The sequence below is a fragment of the Penaeus monodon genome, chromosome 8 (genome assembly GCF_015228065.2).
Source record: "Penaeus monodon isolate SGIC_2016 chromosome 8, NSTDA_Pmon_1, whole genome shotgun sequence".
In the NCBI taxonomy this organism is placed as follows: domain Eukaryota; kingdom Metazoa; phylum Arthropoda; class Malacostraca; order Decapoda; family Penaeidae; genus Penaeus; species Penaeus monodon.
Genome location: NC_051393.1, coordinates 33,913,128 through 33,934,546, shown reverse-complemented (window position 1 = coordinate 33,934,546; position 21,419 = coordinate 33,913,128).

The window sequence follows — 21,419 nt, the reverse complement described above, 5'->3', positions numbered from 1 at the left end:
AGGTTAAAACCTCACCTCTTTACCGACGCAGGGCGAGAGTTGGAAATCAATGCAGGAAGGCTTACGGCGCGAACGAAATATGCGATGGTATACAAACGCATTCGAAAGAAATAAAAGCGAAGTATTGCAAGAGAAGACACAATAAGAACCCTTAAGGAACGCATTTATAAGTATTTAACCTTAAAAACTACGTTGAGGTATATCGATGTTCTCCCAGACATTGTGTCGGCAATAATGAGCGCGGCACGCGGTTGAAAGGCGCACACCTCTGGATGTTCACCGACACTACACGCAAGTGGGCGCAGTGCATCACCTCTTTCGTGCTATCATGTATGCCGCTCATGAATGCACCTATTAAAAAAAAGGTCGATCAGCTGCTACCAATCAGAATATAAAGGTAGGGGAAACCGTGCGTCCATCGCAGCGCGTTCTCATACCGACGCATTTCGCAAGGGTTATGAAATACAAATACGGAGAGGAGATTATTTAAAATTAGACAGGTTGACAAACGCTCAGAACAGAGACGGAATAAAAGAAAGGGTAATTATCTGGAAGAATCTGAGCGCGTGAAGAAGTGCAGGATTGTTACCGCGAGGAGCTCGTACCAACATCTCTGCCTGGTTTTTACCGTTACACGGTCTTATCATCGCCTGGAATAGAGCTTAAAAAGCAGAGAGAATACTCGTGCGCTGGGTTGGTTATCCTGATAAAATTCAAATTCTATATTACGATTGAGACATGAGCCCCCATCATGACAAAACAAGCTCTCACCCCTCGCTTTGTTGATGTGTATCGTTCATTTGTCGCTAAAAACCCAAAACGCCCGTTCAGGTTTTATATTAAAATTAGATAAACAACAGATTAATTGCATTGCAGAGGTTTTTTCAATTTCTAAAAAAGGAATTTAACCACGGAGAAGAGCATTTAAGAGTGAAGCGGCATCGAGAGCAATTAAGGAAGTGTCTCGAAAGAAAACATCTCTTAAAAAAAAAAAAAAAAATTCTCTCATCTCGCACAGGGGTAATATTCTCTCCATTTACTCCCTATCGCTATAAATGCATTTACCTCTCTAATTTGATAAGGAAAATGAAAGAGTATTGCCTCGTCAAAACACCAACGGTTGACCGACATCTGGTTTCATACGGTTCTCTGACCCTCCCCCGCAACTGGTTAATGAAATACTAACAGATTAATGACAAGAGTATATTAGAACCACCCCGGATGTGAGTACACTAATGAAAAATACCGTAATGAGCGGAGGGGGGGGCCCGCGGGCGGCGCGTGTGCGAGAAGGAGGGGCGGCGGCGGCCCCGGTGGCTGCTGCGGCGGGCGCGGCGCACGCGGCGCAGGGGAAATCGACGCGCGGGCGGAAAGAATCGTTTAATTATCTCGCGTTGTGTTCCTAACAAGCAAAAAAAAGAAAATGTGGCTCCCCCCCCAGTGCGATAGGCGGGTGTCAGCTAATTCGGGAGGAACATATCTTTCCATCAATAGCTTAGAAAAGCTTGGGAAAAACAAACCTCAGTCAACAACCGAAAACATCGGTAAACCCGTCGTTAGAACAATTGGTGGGCATTTTTTTCAAAGCATCTCTCAACAGGAGTACGCCAAATCTACTCTTGAATTTTACCGCAACAGTGCTTTAATCCGATGGATGAAGTGTCAGAGACAATCTCCTGTGCCGGGATTGAAATATTACTCATGTATCAAGATTCGCTGTCCTCATCCTCGTTTTCTATTAAAGAAAAGGAGCTTTTGAAATATACAGAATTTTGCTCCTATACCATATGATTACATACGCAATCCGCGGCTAAAACGGTATTCACAGGTGTTCAAGGCAGGCTGGAAATGTTAAAAGGAAACCTATGGCCCGTCCTTACAAGCTGTACAAAGAAAGATGCGTTGGAACCCTTATTAATGCTCTCGGGAGAGAATAAAAACGGTTGATCGGTAATCAAGAGCGCGTTGTGCGAAAAAGCAACAGCAGCATAAAATGAGTGAAAAAACAAACACTTCAACGCTGCATCTTCTCGAGGCAGCAGCAGCAGCAACCAACAGCATCCAGTGGTGGCATCCAACACCAGTGATGACGAAGAGAATAACGCATCATCTAGTGTGCTGCTGGTGAGTTCGGAAGGAGATGATAAAAATTTTACCTGCGCTCAGTACAAACACGATATTATTGTTTGTTCACTGTGGGAGACATACCGAGCTTTTCTTGCCAAACCACTCGGATCAAACCTTTCTACAAGAAGTGATGATGATATTGAGGGTTTTAAAAAACACTATCTCCAGGGAAAGACAAGCAATGTGCGCGATTTCAAAATATCGGCAGCTGAGCAATTTATACAATCAGCAGGCTATAAGCTTTTTGACTTGGGTTATCGATTGTGTACAAAGCTGCGCAGATGATTATAACGCGCAAAGGTGGGCGGAGTGTGACAAGCATGAATGAGTGACATCGGTCTCGCGGTATAAAGCGAGGTGTGAGCGAGAGGTGTTATATCGCAGCCACGAATTGTGCATAAGAAGAGCCCTCAGGAAATGTCTTTGGGCGGGAGCTCCGCCATGGCTGCTGCGTCTGAATCGAATCACGTGGTACAGAACAGAAGTTAAAGGTAGAGGATGAACGAGTGTTATCGGAAGCTTCTACAGCTGCGCGCTGTTACACCCAGCGATGTCAACTCGCGAGGAATTATCTTGCCTGAGTATCTTATACCCGATCGTGATTAAGGAAGGAAGTATTCTCACAACGAGTTTGGGAAAGAATAACCGCTTCGTATGTGTCATCGCTAATGCCAGCGGGACGACTGCTTATGCCACGTCTGGTGTGTTGGAAAGAAAATATGAATACGTGATTATTACAGAGCGAAAAAGACGGATGTATACCACCACAAGAGCAATTACAGCTGATCGGAGTGCTACTGGAGTCGTAGTGTGAGACAGGGGGATGGAGGACCTGTAATTATCTACCTCTTGCCCACTTTGGCCGGGTAAACCCTTGAGCACAATGAAATAGCCATGAAACAATTAAGATCCAGCACGGATAAGCATTATGTTAATGGATTAGCTCGCGATGGTTTAGAGAATCGATGAGGAATATGGACGAATGCCTCAATTCATTGTTTAATGAGCTTCAAAAGTTGGATTGCGCGAAATTGTATTCCTGTTGAAGTAGAGGGCGGCAGTTGGAGCCACGCATACATTACGCTTTACAGGGTTTTGCAGCACGGTGTATGCCTTGAAGATAATTGTCTCACTACTGTGTGCAAGCCCTCTCCTTTCTGCCGAGGCCTGAGAAGGAAAGAAACAACGCATGCGACATGTGATGATGATGATGATGATGAGATGAGATGGTGGTGAGAAGAAGAAGAGGGTGAAATTACACGTGAGAGGCGGCGACTGCGGCTCCTATGGAAGATGAAAGGTGTCGAAGCGGTCGAAACATCTGGAAAATGATCATTAATATTTTAACCTCGTATATATTTGTACTTGAATGTTTTTTTTGTGTGTATCTTGTGATTAATAAATAAGGTTAAGCATTACTTCTTTATTATTCTCCTACACCATTGTTATAAAAAGTGAAATTATTGGTAAAACTCTCAGTCTGTTACTAGCTTCCGTCATGGAGACAGATAATCAATATATATATATTACGAGCAGTGCATCGAAAGATGTTTTTCCACAAAACACTTCTCATGCATTTGAAAACGCTATATCACCGCTAATGTTGGATCCTTCTATGGATTATGAAGTGGCGCTAGTTAATTTTTTGTATCCCAAAAATTATTACAGCATTATAGCAAATGATGATGATTTCAGCATCCAATTTCTTAGTGTGTGTGATAACAGCGCTCACCCAATGCTGGTTAACTTGTTAAACTAGTTCCAAAATTTAACATGCTGGGCCATGCGAGAGAGGCAAAAATTATGGTAGATTGATAAAATGAAGATATCGCGAGACAAATTAGATCGGTTCTCGATAGGGATGCTGTTAATAAATATATACCACAAGGAAGAATTCTTATCTACGATCGGGAGGTAGATCGGTGTCGCATAGAAACCTATGTTCAAGGTGTAGGAGAGGAGAATGACAATCGCTGTCATCCTGATATGGGTGTTCGCTTTTCACCTCGTATGGCTCGCATACTAGGTTTAGCGAAAACAAAATTTATCGTTTTTATGTTCCTCGCACTGTGCCTGTTGATTATAAATGGTATTTATATAATCATAGTGTAGGTGTGAGACCTCCGAGAATGATGGGGGTGTAGATTTTGTTTACGTATATTCGGATATCGTTGCCCTTGCCGGTTTGCGGTCAACAGGTTAATATCTTAGATGCATTTGCTTTGCAAGGTTCGAGTACTAAGGGATACACGCCCACACTCTATAAACAACTCTAAGCAAGACTTTAAATTCGTGGGTGTGCACATTACAGATCAGAATGGTATCCCATAGTTTTCGAGGAGGGTCATTCTTTTACACTTATACTTCACATAAGACCTAGGTAAATTTTGAATATATAAAGACGGTGCATGTATATCTGTACTTATTTACATCGGTACGTCGTCCCGGTGTGTTTTGTTTATGCAGAGCAAAGACTGACACCGCTTCGATTCCATCATGTATGTGAGAGCACCTTTTGTTCCGCCGACGGTTGAGAATTTATGGTCATCTTTGAACAGCCAGAATCGCAGATTAAACCCTTTCGAGGAGGGTCATTGGGGATATTAGTGTGTATAGACCCTATGATAATTACAGAAGAGGTGCCGGGTTACTCTCTTTTCTCGGTAAAAATTGGCAAGAGATTAATTCGTTTGTTTCTAAGCTCGTTAAAACCTGCCCTGCTTGATTTTGGGTCTGGTGTTATGATGAATATGAGACAGGGAATGCAGTTTAAGGTCTTCTCTGAAAAAAAGAGGGGTGGAAGCTGTTAAACATACGGTGCGAGGGCAGAGAGGAGGAGGAGGAGGAGGAGGAGGAGGAAGAGGAGTGCGTAGAAAACGAAAAAGAGTGAAACGATTGACAATTCGTACCTAGTTGTTCGAGCTATAAAAAAGATGTCTTTTCCTTGGCTTAGTCAGTATAGACTGTCTTGACGAGGTGCGCAATAGTATATAGAGTTAAAGAGTGTAATATCATTATTACAATCATGAATCAGTACAAGACACCGCTGTCATCTTATGTTGCGGGGTAAGCGATATGTTCCCCGGTCAAATAGATTGCACATGATTGAATCAGGGATAGAAGAACGGTCTGAGGTGGATGTGCTGCCTTTTAACGCGGGGATTAATGGTTCTGTTACAGATAATTATGCAGAATTTAGGTGGCCTCCCGGGCAAAATTGTTATGTTGACTTATCAAGATTGGTTTTAGAGATTAAGGGGCAGTTTGAGAAAAGAGGATGGTACTTTATTAAGCGAAGGTGATCATGCTGTATTGTGCAACTCTGCTATGCACTCGCTAATTAAATCTGTGACGGTTTATTTAATGGGCAGCAAGTAGAACAAAATCCTCTGTATAATTTTTCGTCATATGTTCGCCTAGAAACGGGTATGTCTCCTTCGCTGAAGAAAACATTAGGAAGAAATATGCATTATTATGATCATTCTAGCATACCGAGGAGCTATGCGGAAGATTATTTTACAGGGCTAGTGAACAAGAGAAATCTGATATGAATGAGGTTAAGACTCGTGGATTTCATTTATGGCTCCGCTAATGTTAGATATAGCAACAATGGATATGTATCTCTTAGACAATGTTCTATGAGAATACGACTTGAGTTTGCCTCGGACGGTTTGTTATTAACACCAGCCGCAGGCGGTGATCAAAGCCTGTGGTGAAGATAGAGACTTGTAAAATGCATTTAACAACACTTAAACCGAGAGATTCAGCACGAGAGGCTCTTAATAAAATCTTTAATTCGCAGTCCTCTTAGCTACATATTTACTAAAACGCTATACAAGACTTCTGTTCTGGCAAGCCAACAAACCCAACTTGCTATTGACATGCCGTGGGGGTCAACGATTCCTGAAAAGTTATCTCTTTTTATGTTGACATGAAGGCTTATGCGGGAGACTATAACATGAATCCTCTACATTTCGGTCATAATCATTGAGCAAACTTTTTGTTACCGTTTAAAAACAACTCTGTATACAATATAAGCACGAGTTTCGCGAGTCGTTGCTCAGATTTATATTATCACTCGCTTAATGCACTGGGGTTGGAAAAGGAACATTCGCTGATAGCATGGGTTGTGAACGGTAAATGATTGCTGTTATGGATTTGCAACCTGAAAAGCTGCAGGATGCGATAGCTATGGAAAATTCGGGAAGTCTTAGGATTGCCGTTGATTGTCGCAGCCTACGACTCGGAATATGTTTTATTTTGGTGGGTGATACGCAGGTGTAATTTACGTGATAACGATCGTAGGGTGGTTGCATTTTTTTTATGTCAGAGCATAAGAACTGCAACGAGGGTCGAGATTTGTTCGCAGTCTGAAGGAGAGGAAATGTGTGCGGGGGTGTTTCTTGGCCGATCAACTGACCTATTAGGAATAGGTCGCACAAAACCATAATGAATTCTTGGGGTTAACATACTTACATCTCGCCATAGACTTCAATTATGGGGCATTATGTATTAGTTTAGTTTATTGGAAAATCTTATATTGCTTACTTGTGATTTCTTATCGGATCAAACACGTGTTTATTATTCTTGGTGCACGGATTTATCAGCAGTATTATGATAAGAGGTTTCTTGAATATTAGTAGACGCCTTTACAGAGTCTTGATAGTTAACATGCGGGCCTATGTCATCTTTTATCCAGCTATATTAATTGTATGGGGTGGATCGTATTAATAATTTCTACGTTGTTATATTTTTGATTATTTAATTTTTTCGCACGATGATTTCAAATATAATGATAGGAAGGTTATAAGATTTTTTGTATAGACATTTTAACATGCCTCGATGGAGAGAATTTTGTGATAGATCCTCACAAGGCAAAAGAAAATGTAAGCAGTGGACTGCAGTTAGTCCTCGATCCCTTTCCGCCCCTCGTCCCTACCTCCTCCTTCCCTCTTCCGCTGACTTTTTTTTTCGTGATTGTGATTGGTTGGAGAGTTTTCTGAGTACTTGGGTCGTGGCTTTATAAGAAACCGATTTCTGTGTATAAAGCTGTGTCACACCGTCTAACCGAACCATTATCAAGTGAGCTCGGCTATTTGCTGAGGACTACCGATGTAGAAGGTATTGTAATTTTACGAGGTTTTTTTTTGTTTTTTTAGGTTTGATATGTTATCTTCTTGGAAAACATGTGTGCTGCGGTCTTTTTATTGGTAATATAGAGAAGTACCCGTGTAAAATCTTATTTTACAGGTGTTTATGTTGGTAATAAACGACAACGTTGCTGTCAGTCTTTACACCGGTACTGCAAACTGTGGATGATGGGAAAATACGGGATAGTGAGTATATTCAGGGTCTTGAACTTTACAAATGTTTTTTTTTATTTGCATGTGTTGTTAACATTTTGAATTTTGAATTTTGGTGGAAATGCATTTTTCTCTTTTGTTTGCAGTTTTGAGAAGGGGGTTACCGAATGCCGTATATAGAAATGTGTGAGCAAGCCGCAAAAATTGACGCTGTCGACAGCGAAGAGAAGGATGGAAGAACTGCCTCCTCGCGGAAAAAAAGAAGACAGGTGTTCAGAACACGTTGCTGTTGCCTCAGATTCGGCGTGGGGGGAAGAAACCGGCATCGTTGCAACCACAGGCTTTTCCAAACTGATTTAAGTCCCACATCTCCTGTGATACCCTGGAGGGATGCAGAGTCGCTGATTCCAGCGTTGGATGGCAATATATATACGCCACCATTCGCACTGCACGGTTCGATCTTGGCAGTGGGCCATCCACGGTGAGAGGAGTGTGTTGGCATGCGGGTAGAATCAGACAATAGAGAGTTGTCCCCTCGCATGAATCGCCTCCGTTAGATGATGGCTTGATTCCTCCATTGACTTTAAACAGAAGACGATGAGATTCGGGACAGCATGCAGTGATAGTACATGCAGGAACGCGTTAGAATTTGTCTTGTCATCTGCATCATATGTAGGGCGGGAAAAATGTGTGAGTGTGATGTGTGTGTGAGCGCATTGTATAGTGTTTATACAATCAAAAATAAAAGAATATATTGTATACAGAGTTTTTATAATCCTTTAACGTCATTGTTATTCTTAATCTCTGGTTCCAGCGAGAGAGGAGCAGAAAATTATCGGTCATTAGCAGACCTGTGTGACTATTTATTATTGATCTTGAAAGTTTCAAGTCATTAGGAGAGACGGTTTCCCTCGTCTGTAACAGAAGCAGTTCCGATCTCGGATACAAGTTTAAACATGTGAATATGGGGTGAGTCATCTGTAGCACTGCTACGGTAATGATCGGTTACGGATATTGGCGTCTTCTGTTATGGTGTTTTTTTTCTACCATTGTCAACGCAAGGTGTGTGTGCTAGTATCATTAGCTATGGTCTAGTGGTTTGCCTCCTGATCATTACCTGCTTTCACTCCGACAAGGTTTGTGATCATTAATCTATGGATTATCACTGATACCTGTGTGGAGGGGATACTCGTCTTTATAGTAATCATTTGTTTCCTTATTTCTCTTTATGAGGCATCATGTACGAAACATAAAAATGCAATATGTGAAAGTAGGTTAATGATTTCGGGTATTGATTATGTTGTTGTTGTTGTGACATTGTTGCGGTTTGCGGTTTTCGTCAAGGTCACTGATTACGTCACTGGTCACTGGCCTACTTTACATTCATGTACGTACATGAGGTGTTCGATTTTGTCCACCTACATTATCCTGCTTTCACTCTCGGATAAGGTTGTTTGGTTACGCTGTGATCATTAATCTATGTCACCTGCACCTGCATTGGAGGGGATAATCGTCTGTAGGACATCATTTGTCATTATTCATCTTATGAGGCATCATGTAAGACCAAAAATGACATGTGGAAAGTAGGTTAATGATTTCGGGGGTATTGATGATGTTGTTGTTGTTGTGGGACATTGGTTGCGGTTGCGGTTCGTCAAGGTCACTGATTACGTCACGGTCACTGGTCCTACGTTCACTTATGTACGTACATGAATGTGAGCGTTCTGTTCATGTACGTATTTGAATGTGCAGCGTTCTGTCGCATTTACCACTACTTATACATATATACACACGTGTGTGTGTGTGTGTGTGTGTGTGTGTGTGTGTAATGGTATGTTATTTGAATTCACAATAAAACCACCATATTATCTGGCAGGTCCAATATATATGTATATATATATACATATATGCATATAATTATATAAACATACATATATATATATACTTATATATGTGCACACACACACACACACACACACACACACACCACACACACACACACACACACACACGCACCACACACCACACACACACACACACATATATATATATATATAGTATATATATATACACACCACACACATTATATATACACACACACACATATAGATTATATATTATTATATATATAATATATATATATATACAATATATATATATACACACACAACATATCTATAAACATATATATTATATATATATATATATATATATATATATATATATATACATATACACACACTATATACACACGTGTGTGTGTGTGTGTGTGTGTGTGTGCATGTATATACATATACACATACATAAGTACACATTTGTGTGCCGTGAGATATGGGCTCAAGCAAACAGTCAGCATTTTTACGACTGCCTCGACGGGGAAGTGAACTCGGGACCTTGAGGGTCGAGGTCCATCGTGGCAGTTTATATATATATATATATATATATATATATATATATATATATTATATATATATATATATATAAACACACAAAATATATATATATATAATATATATATATATATATATAATATAATATATGTTGTCATTATATTCGTAATCATTGTCACACTAAAACCTTGCGTTATTCGACCTGCCCCTTTCCACGCCCTCCCCCCCTACAACTCATGGACAAAACTCACGTCAGACACACTTCGAATTTCGTCTCGAAGTGAAGTGAAGTGACCTTTGGCTGTTGGCATGTGTATGTGTGTGTGCGTGTGTGTGTGTGTGTGTGTGTGTGTGTGTGTGTGTGTGTGTGTGTGTGTGTGTGTGTGTGTGTGTGTGTGTGTGTGCGTGCTATGCACATACATATATAGAAAGATCAATCAAATGCATATAGAGAGAGAGAAGAAGGGGAGAGTAAGGGACAAGGAAAGAGATAAAATAAGAGCAAGAGGGTGAGTAAAACGGAAGGGCAGGATATATACAGAAAGAAGCCAAAACAAGAGAGAAAGAGGGGTGAGAAGAGGGAGAGGGTGAGTCTTGTCATAAACAAAAAATTAAGTTTTGCCGTGATAAGGTCCCTCGCCGTGAAAGGCGCCCCAGTCGTGGCACTCGCTTATCACGGGATCGTGGCATTGCGCTGGCACCTTCCATTATGACGGAAGTCTGCGGTGATGAAGAGGACGTTACGATACTGGCTATTTATCTGCCTTATATCAGTGATGGAGATAAGATGTCAGGTAACATCTTGGAAAACTGGAAAGCAAAAATGCAGAAAAGAAAGATTCATATATAATAATTATTGGAATAAGGTTATATATATATATATATTATATATATATATCATATTTATATATATATATATATATATATATATATATATTATATATATATGTACAATATATATATGTACATATATAAACCACCACACACACAAACACACCTATATAGCGTGTATATACACACACAACACACACATATATATCTATATATATATATATATATAATATTGATATTATATATATATATTAGATATATACATACAACAATATATATATATTATATATATATATTACTATATAATAATATATATATATATATATATATATTATATGGCTTGACGCTGTGTTGCAGCACCCAACAACACACACAACACACACCACACCACACACACATATATACATATTATAAACTATATATATATATAATATAGTATATATATATTATATATATATATATATATATATTATATATATGCAATATTTTACCTAACATCAACCTGGGCTTGAGGCGGCACTGGGGGGCAGTACTATATCTATATATATATATATATTATCTATAGAAGTAGAGTATATATACTATATATTATATATATGTATAACTTTACCTATAATAACTTATGCAGTGTGTGTGTATGCCGCGCGCCCGTGTGTGTGTGTGTCTATTGTGTGTGTGTTGTGTGTGTGTATACATAAATGTAGTGTTATCGTATTTATGTATATATATATAGATCATATATATATTATATATATATATATATAATATATTTAAATGTGTGTGTGTGTGGTGATTCATATGTGTATAGGTAGTATGTGTGTGCCGGAGATATGGGCTCAAGCGGGTATATATATAATATAATATATATATTATATATATCTATAATATCATATCTATATATTATATAATATTTGATAATATATGTGTGTGTGTGTGTGTGTGTGTGTGTGTGTGTGTACGCATATATACATATGTACAAAACACACACACACACACACACACACATATATATATATATGGTGGCGATGGTGATGATGATGATTATGATGATGATGGTGACGATGATAATGATGATGATGATGATGATGGTGATGATGATGATGGTGATGATTATGATGATATAAGTAATATAATAATAACAATAATGATATTAATAATAGTAATAGTAATAATAATTATTATAATAAAAATAATGATAATAATAATAATAATAATAATAATAATAATAGTGACAACAAAAATAGCAACAATGATAATTATTATCATTATTGCTATTATCATTATCTTTATTACTTTTATTATTATCATTATTACTCTTATTATCAAAATTATAAATATTTCTACTATTCTTCATGTAGGGAAGTGTCGGAGCCAACAAAGCAAAGGAGCAGCGTGGAGATGACAGGAAATCTTCACCTGGACAAGTAGACCTTTAACACAGCAATGTAAGAATGTGACAGTACCTCTTACTTAGAACAGACTCCGGATGAAACAGATCAATGCAAGATGAAGACATTCCACTGTCTCATCCTAACATCTCTGGATCATGGCGAAAAAACACTGTCTCTGCATCGGCTGCCTCGGATGATGACTTAGCTGCAACTCTATAGCTGTATGGCAGACTCGGTTTCTGGTGAAGTATGTGTTTAACAAGAGTGTTCAGGGAATATGGACAGAATCCAAAAGAAACTGGAAGCACAGAAAGTACATATAACAGCAAACCGTAACGTAAAACTCTGGCTGCAGTACATGGAGATGATTGACACTTTGCACTTTTCATCAAAGCCAAGTAAACAAGTAACTGGATGCTTCATTTGAAGTTAGTTCAAGAAATGCTACCATACTTTGCTGCCGTGTTTAACTTTAATATCAACATACTCCTTACAACAGATGCTTCCTGGCAACCATCCAAGAGTTTTCCTTTCCTATGCCAAGGCATCATGTTGTTCGAAGTAGTAATCGTTACTGGGCTGGAAGAAAACTGCTGGCAGACTGACACGACGGCGTGTAATGGCGTGGAGTCTCAACGCAATCGATGTCAGCTTGCTCCAGTGGCACTGGTGCAGAAACTTACAGGGATAGAATATGTGACCTGCAACCAACATTAAGATTCTATTCCAGCTAGAAAGTTGAGAAATGATAAGGACGTGGAAAGTGTCCTCTGCTATTTTCAACCAAAAATAATAATGATAATAATAATAAAAAAGAAAATAATAATAATGAATAAATGAATAAATAAATAAAAAAGATAAGCGAGAGACCTCACAGTAAAATTGTCAAAGGGGTGACAGCTGACAGTGCTGTAAATGTAGATAAGGCAAAAGAGGTGGGATGCAAGGTTCTGCAGTCCATAGAGCCAAATCACTCCTTCAAGAAAACAAAACAGGTTGGTCACAATGGAAAAGTCATGCCAAGCCTGATGAGAGTCCATACATGTGGAATCCTCAGCTGCTTCTTAGCAACTGCGGACGATGTAACTGAAAGTGAAGCTGTCGAAATCTAGAGGACATCTTTTACGTATGAGCTTGCAAACATACCATCAGGTCTGTTTGATCCATCTGGATTACTCGGCAGGGCAAGCAAGGTGGCACTGCTAGGGTCATGACCTCTACAAAGGACAAACACCTTCGCAGCTCAGGTGTTGTGGTGCCAAGGTGATCTTCGTAGCAGCAAGGCATGTCATCACAAAGGCACTTTCTGGCCCACAGATTCATGCTATCTTTACAAGAAGCTAGAAGCTGTCTGTAGGGATGACCCACAAACAGTAATTAAAACTTTGTCGCTTTTTCCCTGCTCATCCAGAATCTCAGTATTGTACTGCAGTAGACAAGAAACAGCAAAATTATTAAGTATCTGCGGGCATTCGTTTTCCGATCCCTGGATATATATACATATACAATACATTATATAATATATATATATATATATATATATATCTATATATATATATATATGTAGATACCTATACATAGATATATATATCCTCATATATATTAACACACACACACTGATATGTGTATATATATATCACATATCAAGGCTCTAACGCACGACGGAGCGCATGGCACGCATCCACCCTCGTGTCCTAGCCACGAGGGTCCTCCATGGCGAGTCTCCAGGCAGGCCTCGGCCCATCTCTAATTCTCATAACAAGTTTCGTCGAGTGCCCCATGGCCATGGACCTTCTGGGTCGTGCCTACGGGCTCCTACCACCCAGGATTGTCTCACATTTACACAACCTGATGGGTAGGATCATCCACAGGAAGCGAGCTAAGTGTCATATAGCCTAAGTTGGCGATCCCGAATTTATGACAAGTAACAGGTAACATGTCAGTTTCATAGGGTAGCAGTCGGTTTGGACACATGGTCCTACCAACTTGTACCCCATGATTTCTAGCAAAAGAGGACTTGTTACAAAAGGCCTCAAGACAAGACTCCAGACACTAGATAGACATCCAGGCTTCGCTTCCACAGGCAAAAACTGGCAGTATCAAGGCCTTGAAGGGGGACACGTAGCTTCAGTACCTCTGCAGCGGGTACCGACCATCTCCCAAATCTCTTGTTATCGAAGTTCATGGCTCTGTTTGCCAAGGACCATTCCTTCCGCTGACTTCTTGGTCTGACAGCCCAGAGATATGGAATACGCTACCAAGGTATACAAAGCTCTCAGTGTACTTCAGTGTCCTCACCGAAAGCAGGATGACTGAACGGGTACCCTAGCAGGCCGCCAAAGTCGATCTTGGTCTTGGTCCAGGAAACTCTAGGGCCTAAAGGGCTTGGCCTCATGCCTAAATGCATCAGAGCCGCCAACACTGACTCCAGGGACTCAGATAGGATAGCCAAACATCATTGTAAAGTCAAGGTCGGACCTTGATATGGCCCAGAGTTGCTCCACACTGACTTTGGGTGGTAGCTATGCACAATTATCAGGTGCCTGCAGGTGTTGAAATGTGTTGTGCAAGGGCCACAACCTGCCACCCTGAATTAACAGGAAAGAAGTTGACAGGCCCCACACACTTACAGCACTTTCAATACCGGCATATTGGCTTGCTATTAGGCCAATAATATATGCTGGAAACTCCCCTGAGTCTCAGGATTCCCATAGCGATTCTCGATGCATAAAAGACAAAACCCATATTGAGATCTATCGTAGGCGCAAAGTAACCACGAGCAAAACTCACGATGGTGTTCTACAATTACTCAAAGCGCTAAATCTTTCTATTGTTTACTGGCCAGGATGTGAATCCAGATGCTCTGGTCTCTGGGGCCTTAGTAGGTGGTCGGCCGAGCTGTTCAGAAGAATGTGGGCAAAAAAACTTGTCTGGTATGTGGAAAAAAAGCAGTGTTGAATGTCACTGTAGTTGCTACAGTCCCAACGATCCCTTTCCCTTCCTGATCGAGAGATGACCCATGCCCTCAACAGGTCAGGGAGAATGGTACCAGACTGCCAGGATGGCAGTAAATTGCATGCAAAGCCCCAAGCCACAGGTCACCCCTGGCCTTAGAAGTTCAGCAGGGAATATCAACATATGCCTGCAGCATCCCAGACTTCAGTTTGGAAAATCGCCAATCCAACTCTGTAGGGTAGGATTGTTCCTCACGATGGGGGGTCCAGCACCGGTATTGTGAATCGCTTGTATCCAAGCTAACTGTGGAGGGTCTTATACAGGTACAAATAGTCAAACTACTCAGCCAAACGTTCACAAACCACAACATTGATCGGAGAGATCTGTCCATCCACATGAGCGGGGACTGCAAGTCATCTGGAGGGGGGGGGCTTTAGAGTTCAGCTTTCTTCAGGGACTTGGTAGGCAGTGTGAAGGTCATATACCAAGAAATGGCCTTCAACCTCCTCGCAAGATTCCTGATCAAAACTGTCATTGTCCCTATTCAGCAGTTGTCCAAGCATATGCACCCCAAAGAGTTGATGTAAGATCTGATTGCTATTCAGCGAAGCCATGCGAAACACTTTAGTGGCCTCCAGTGTCTCCAAGGAGATGGAATTCTGCCTTAAATCTGGCTCACATCAATTGACTCCTGCAACAGCTTTCAAGTGTTTCTGAAGAATTCCCATAGAGCAACTGGGGTCTTCTTGTCAGTGTATCAAGTTCTCGTGAATCGATCAGAGGACTGCCATGGAGAAACTATAGGGATACACTCCCCCTCCCTCAGTCTGTCCAAGTGAACCACATTTAGAGTGGCCAATCTTAGGTGGACCCGTGATAGGATAGCCACAACCCAGCCTATGATCAGAGCCACAAACTTGGCACTCCGGTAAAATCTCAGTTCTGGGGGATGTGGTCGATCTCCTGGGCCACTGTACCCATATCGCATACTAGGTTGCAGTGCAGGTACCAGGAACCAGAGGATCTTTCATTCTCGGGGACCTGGCAAAGTCCTGGAGGAAGGAGGCTATTCTCGCTGCTGGGAGCAGCTCCCAAGCCATGGGATGGATAGACATCTCATAGCCAGCTCGATCACAGCCGGATACACACATGAAGTTGCCAAGGACAATGCTAATATCTTGATGGGGGCAAATGTGTGACACGGATAGAGTTTGGCACAGAATCATTCTTCACATCGAGTTTGCCAAACATCAGTAGGGCCTATCCAGCAATAAGCGACATGAAACCAAAAGACTGCTTCACTCTAATTGCCATAATACATCAGAAACTGATGTTACCTCAACTACATGAGGGCTGAAGGTTGGCTGCGAACATTGACTATGGCTACTCCCGGAGGTGAACACATCACTACAGCCACGACCTAGGAGTACCCCACCCATACTGACGTACCGCCTAAGAGTTCCTTTTTTCACCTACGAGAGGGCAGCCACCTCAACCCCTAATCACTCCAGTTCCATGATAGCAGGAGGTAACCGCTATCCTTGCTGCAAGGACCAGAGTTCCAGTCGCCTACACCAGATAGCTCGCCTGCAGTTTCAAGCCCTCAGGTGGTACTACAGGTGCATGCCACCTCTGCCACTCCCACCGAGCTGATTGTTGTTTCGCGTACATAGAAGTAGCAGCTGGGGATATCAATCTCCCCTTGCACCACTGTCTAGCGGGCCTTCCTCTTGGAGGGGCAGGCAGCTGGCTGACCTCCATCATCCACAGTATTTATCGACGGAGTCGTGTCCTCCGAAAGGCCACGTTAATGTACCTCTCCCGGGGGGCGATGGCGTCGCGCTTTTGGGTCATCCCGTTGCTTTCTCGTTCAGGTTATGGTGTCATTCGGCATGTTCACTTTCTTCCTTCTGTCTTGAACGAGGTTGAATCCTCTCGTTATCAGCATCAGGGTGGGCAGTCGAATTACCAATCGTTCATATCCCTATGTTCAGTGGAATTCAACTCCCCTCATAGAGTGGAGGGTTGAGGGGTGGTAGTTGCACCGGCAACTGAGGGGGCATCGAGCACATCCCCACCCTCATCCATGGTAGGACAGTGAGGGGGTGGTTGTCCCGTCCGTTCGTGGTGTGATAATTCTGCGGTCCGGCGCGGGGAGGGTGCGAGGCGCCAGGTCAAGTGATTCACACATCCATCACCAGGTTCGCCAACGGTCGTTTGGTACAGCACCATGTTACCTTAGCACCACACTCAGTATTCGTAATTTTTACAAGCACGGTTTTTTCTAGAGTCCCGGACCATAATAGCCGACAACAATTTGGGGTATGTACACACACCACACACACACCCCATGCACACTATGAGATAAGCCGAACGTCGGGTTTTATTTCCGTAGAGTTTTTTACTTTTCATAAAATTATTCTTTGAATCTGCAGTACTCCCAATTGACAATCCAGTGCTACCATTATCCCCCCCCCCCCTCAACCCACGGTTCCCACGCATGCCCCAAGCTCGTTGGTAGAGGAAAAAAATATAAAAAAAATCTGATTAGGAACTTAGTCCTGCGTAGGTGCATCGCTTCGGTACAATACCCAAGGGTTTAAATTCTAGAGGGCAGTTCTTGCAGCCAGTTCCTTCATGAAACATAAAAAGCGTTAGCATAAACTACGGGCCAATGGGAGAACCCATCAATCTGTGTTACAAAGGACTATCGAAGCCATCCTATTACCTAAACTGAAGAATCAGGCTAGATCTTGCAAAAAAAAAGGGATGCTAATAGGGTGATCTTTAATTTTGCAAATAGAAAGTCCTGACTAAAAGAAAGGGAAGCCACTATTCCTTAGGTGAATTTCTGCCTCCGACCTAAAAACAAAAAGGGTTTTGTAATTTTTTTTTATCCCTTTTGAAGAATTGTCCCTACATAAGAGCTGTATGATTATAAAGACACTTTTAATTAACATTTTTTGGGAAGAAAATAGCATTTATGGCTACAGTATCTATGTACAACAAAACCTGGGAAATTATCAGCTAATGTCATGAACAAGTCACTAACAGTCTTCCAAATCTTAAGTCAGACGAACATATTGTATACAAAACCTGAATAAGGAAGGAAAGATTGGTTATTGATAGACCTGATTATATTAGACAAACTCTCTTCATACTTAAATGTCAAACCTGGTCACCCACTTGTTAAAATTAGAGGACAAGCTAAAACAAGAATTATACTACTTTAAAACATAATTTTTGATGAAACCCCCCCATATATCATTCTATCTTTTTGCAGCTGTTGAGTGTGGTTTTAATGTATGGTTTCCTAAAAATTACAGAAACCAGGTTTACCCTGTAGACCAATTATTCAAATACCACACTGAATTCGACATTTAATGATATGCGACCAGAAATATACGCATAATAAATGGTGACGTGAAAAAAATATTCTAAAAACTTTTTAGCGGTGTCAGAAATTATAACTGCCGAGGTAGCCAGTCTAGTATAGCAGGTAGAATTCATCAAACGGGGGTTCCTATACCCAAAATGCTTGTACATGAAGTGAACCGAGCCAGGAAAATCTCTAAAACCGCCCTTTTCTGTGTATCTATGATGGGAGCTCGTGACATTCCCGACGGGGATCTATGCCCACAGGAATCACATGATCACTTGGGAATTACCCAAAACATTCAAGCAACATCTAGAGGGTGATGAGGAAGGGTGTGGTTAATAAACGAATACTGATTCTAGCTTAACCTAGTCCTCATTAATGAAGGACGTAACTGCTGGTCACACCGACTCAACACGTTGCGCAGCGAAACGAATTAAACTTTGGTTTTACTTGTACTTACTACACTATCGAAAGTGGAGACGGAGATCTATAGGCGATTTACGAAACTCCTGGGTTATATAAGGCAATCCTGTGACTTGATAATGGGGGAGATTCCTATGCTATATTCTTAAAAACACCACCCCGGGTTTTTTTAAACCCAATCATAAGGCGGACATATTTTTTGTATCGGGAACAGCCTCCCTAAAAGGGGTTTACCCTGCACTGAAGGGGGGCCTGTCAAAATTTTCAAAGGCCCCCTTCTTCCCTTTTAGTCCCCAGCGACTCCCACAAAAAAAAACAAAAGGGAAACGAAATGTTTTCCCTAAACAATAATTTTTTAAAATCTCTCTCAAAAAAAAATGGGGTAAATTTCACCCCCCCTTATTAATATTTTTTAAATAATATCTTTTTCTAATATTCACATAACAAGTTTATTAAATTTCCATACAATTACAACAGGGGTCCCAACGGGATTCTAAACACTTTTGTCCAAAAGAAAAATTAAGAACAAAACCAAACCCCCAAACCCAGGGGTGGTGATACAATATAAAACAAAGCAAAACGGGAGCGTTATTATCTCAAGAATACTTCTAAAAATTTTGTTTTCCTTAAGACAACCCCAAAACCTAGGGAAAAAAACCCCTTTTTTCAAAAAAACCCTTTTTAACAGGGGAAAGCCTGTAACCCAAAGCAGGAGTCACGGGATCCTCCTGTGTTCGGACGATTTTGGGGGAAAAACCCCCTCTTTTTGGTTTTGTCCTTATACCCAGGTTGCGGGGTTGGGTTTACAACCCAAATTGGTCGGATTTTATGGTCGGGGGAATCTAAAAAAAAACAGTGCTTTAAAAAAATTAAAAATACTGATGTGGTGCTAAGGAAACAGGGTTTTCCAACGACCGTTGGGGAGCCTTAAATGAGTGGACACATTGACCTGGCGTTTTGACCCTCCCCGCCCCCGCCCGGGGGGAAATTAATAAACAAAAAGGGGGGGAAACCCCCCCCCTTTATTGTCCACCAGGGATAGGGGGAGTGCTTGATGCCCCCCGTGCCAGTCCCAAACTACCACCCCCTCACCCCTCCACTCTATGGGGGGATTGATTCCCGAACATGGGATTGACATGGGGATTCGACTCCCACCTGTGCTGATAACGAGGGTTTCCCAAACTCTTCAACCAGAAGGAAGAAGTAAAAACCTCCCAAATACACCAGCAACCTGACCAAAAAAGCAAACGGACACCCAAAGCGCGAACCCATCCCCCCCCCCCGGAGAGGACATTGACGCCTTTCCGAGGCCCACTTCCGTCGATAAAAATAGGGGGGATGGGCGGTCAGCCGCTCCCGCCCCTCCGAGGAAGGCCCCCTAGACATGGTGCAGGGGGGATGGATATCCTCGCGCTACGTCTATGTACGACGAAAAAAAACTATTGGGCCCTGATGTTAAAGGCACTTTTGCGGGGGTCTCCTGAGAACAAAGACGACTTTTAGCCTAAAAGAAAAAAAACGGGGGAAAACCTGGGTTCCAGGTTTTTCCCAAGGGCGGCGCTGAGGAAACCTGCTCTTCCGGTGTTTTTTAAAACCCGAAGGGTCTAAAGGCGGACAGCCCTTAACGGCTCATCATTGATGGGGCGGGGGAAAAGCCCCACATAAAAAGACCATTTTTTGGAAAATCTAACCAGCTCCATTTGCCGTGTGTCAGTTTTTATCTCTACAAATGTCAAGGTTATGGGCCCTTAGCTAAAATTTTCAGGGGAAAAAAAGGTTGCTGTCTGTGCAGACTCACCAGGCAAGGCTGCCCTGCAAAAAACACGGAAAAAAAACACAAGAAGACGCCGCCACCATCGTGAAAGGGCGTAGGTGCAAGCGGAAAATGTGCGCCTGGCCCCCTAAATGCCCCCACAAACCCCAGAGCCCCCCCCCCCACCCCCTACCGTACCCCTCGACGCGGGGGGCTGCCCCCCAGCCACACACACCCACCCCGGGGCCGTGACGTCACCAAACCCCCAGGAAATTTCCGCAAATGCCAGGGGGTTCCCCCTCTAGGGAAAGTGCCCAGGAGAAAACCTTGGGGAAAAAGACATGGATTGGCCCAGGAAAAAAAACACAGGCAAGGATTCTAATTTAAAAAAAAAGTAATGGAAACAAAAGTGATCGGTAACGGGAAAATTGCGTTCTGTGATGTTAGTGGTTGAAAATAGAATAGGTCTCGATATTATTATTTGCACGACAAAAATGACGTGTGACAGGGAAAAAAGTGCGTTCTGATGAGGGTTTGTGATGTTAAAAAACGAATGGGTCCTGAATTTTTATTTACGCAAAAAAAGGGGTAAAAGGGGGAATGGGTTTGTGATGTTTGTATGTTAAAAAGAAAGAGGCTCTGATATTTTATTACGCACGCGGGGGGCTTTAACAGGAAAAGTGACCTATGAGTTAGGATTTGGGAAAAACAATTTGGGGCTCTGAAAAACAGTACGAATACCCTAAAAATACCGAAAGGCAAGGAAAGGGGAAGTACACACAAAAGTATCAGGGAGATTTTGCGTAAAAGTTCAAACCGGGAAACCCAAACGTAAAAAAGGATGCAACACAATACTTTTCTTTGGAT